The 1,949-nt window shown below is 42.6% G+C and overlaps 1 protein-coding gene across 1 annotated transcript in view; it reads left to right on the top strand.

The window, feature by feature from the left end:
• Cadps2 (Ca++-dependent secretion activator 2) overlaps positions 1–1,949 on the top strand; it is a gene marked incomplete at its 5' end in the record, with an annotated part of 523,834 nt that overhangs the window by 83,488 nt on the left and 438,397 nt on the right.

Here is a 1,949-nt window from a genome sequence, read left to right as displayed (position 1 = left end):
GATTCACACACGTCCGTGGGTGGGCATCTGCAGTTGGTGCATGGTGGGCCAATTGTGTCATTGTTTCTCTGTGTCATGGTTGTTCTCAATTGAGCGGCAGCGGCCAGCCTGAGGGCCGCCGCGTGGCTCCCCCTGCGCTGGGGGCCCTCCTTCTGGGCACCTAGGAGGCAGGTAGCGAGCCAATCGGAAGACCAATGCTCCCTGCCTGTGGCTCCCCATGTGCCAAAGGCCCTCCTTCTGGCCCCCTACGAGGCAGGGAGCCAGCCAGTTGGAAGACTGGTGCTCCCCACCCGTGGCTCCCTGTGTGCCTGAGGCCCTCCTTCCAGGCACCTACGAGGCAGGGAGTGAGCCAACCTGAAGACCGGCGCTCCCCGCCCGTCGTGAAGTAACTTTATTTTATAGGTTCAAAGCAAAGCAGGACTGTGTGTAAATGGGTCAGCATCACTGTGCAGTGGTCCAACATCCTGTTTCTTTAAAAGTACAAAGGTCACATGAGGTGCACTATCCTGTCCAGAAATCCCTTTGCTGAAGCTCTGCACCTGGGCTGTAAATTGAGGCTAATCCTCTGTGTCAAGTGATTTAGATCCTCCAGGCAAGAGTGGAATGTTTCATTTTGACTAACGTAATTTAACCAGCAATGTTTCTGATAGTCTATGATTTTAGAGTATAATTGTCTCAGTAAGAGGGTAGTAGACACTCAAAAAGGGGATTACTAGCACACTTTATAGTAGTAAAGTATCCTGGAGAAAAATGCTTTTTCCCATTATCTTTGAAGTTGGCTCTGTGATTTCTATATTCCCAGCCAGATGAGTGGCTGAGCAGCATTTTACTTTCTTATCTGAGTTAATTTTTTACTTTCCTATAGCTGCTCTTGGTCTCACAGCATTTTTATGCCATCTAGTCTTTGAGCTCTGTGTGCTGGAGACTCTTCTCGAGTTGGACAATGTGAATACTACCTTAAGTACCTTTCCAGCTTTTATGCTGGTGAGTGGGCCTTGGGAAGTTTCTAGTGAGGATGAGTGATCAGGGATTTGAGAACTGCTTTGCTTTACTCCTTGAGTGCTGTGGATTTTTGTGACTACCAGCATTCAGATGGTTGCCTAACCTGTTACTCCCAGATATTCTAGAACTCCTTGCATTTTCTAGCTCTGGATATGTAGCTATGAGAAACATAAAGACCTGGTTAAAATGAAACTAGTTTCTAGTGGGGCTGGGAAAATGGGATTATAAGTAGACTTGTTTCCACATTCATCAGTTTTCTAGTGTGAGCTTCTTTAGTTTAAGTCTCTTTTTTAAAGGGTGGGTAAAATAGTTTTTGAATCTAGTCTTATGGAAAAAATAATAGGAATATGGGGATGCTTTGCTGCTCTTTACTCAATTCTTAGAAAATGGAGAAAGTCTTTTTTTTTTCTTTTTAGTGATTAGATGCATGTTCACTTTATTTATTTGTTTTAAAGAGAGTAGTAAATGAGAAACAAACAAATAGAACAGTAGTAGCATACCAGTATCACAAACATAAACAAATCAAAGCAAGTACATTCAATGTGGGCTGGGGATTTAGCTCAGCGGCAGAGCACCTGCCTAGCAAGCGCGAGGTCGTGAGTTTGATTCCTGGTACCGGAAAAAAAACAAAACAAAAAAAACCAAACAAAAAAGCAAACAAAGAAAACATTCAAAGTGTTACGGAGTCTCAAGACAAAATAATACGAATCAACAGTGGTTGTTACATTGCATATTGCTATCCTCAACTACATTGCTCAGATTACCAGATGTAAGAATGAAAGATTGTTCAAACCATTATAGGCAATAAAAAAATAATTTTTGATAAAACAGTAGAGCTAATACAGAGTTTCACTAGACAAAATAGTAGGAGTTCACCATTGTAATTCCATTGCACATTGTTATCTTCAAATCAGTTGCTCAGACCACCAGATACAAGCATGCACAAT

Source organism: Chinchilla lanigera, unplaced genomic scaffold (assembly GCF_000276665.1).
Source record: "Chinchilla lanigera isolate Chin_1 unplaced genomic scaffold, ChiLan1.0 scaffold00078, whole genome shotgun sequence".
NCBI classification, from domain to species: Eukaryota; Metazoa; Chordata; class Mammalia; order Rodentia; family Chinchillidae; genus Chinchilla; species Chinchilla lanigera.
The sequence above is the reverse complement of the archived record's forward strand: the minus strand, read 5'-3'. Positions and strand labels throughout refer to the sequence as shown.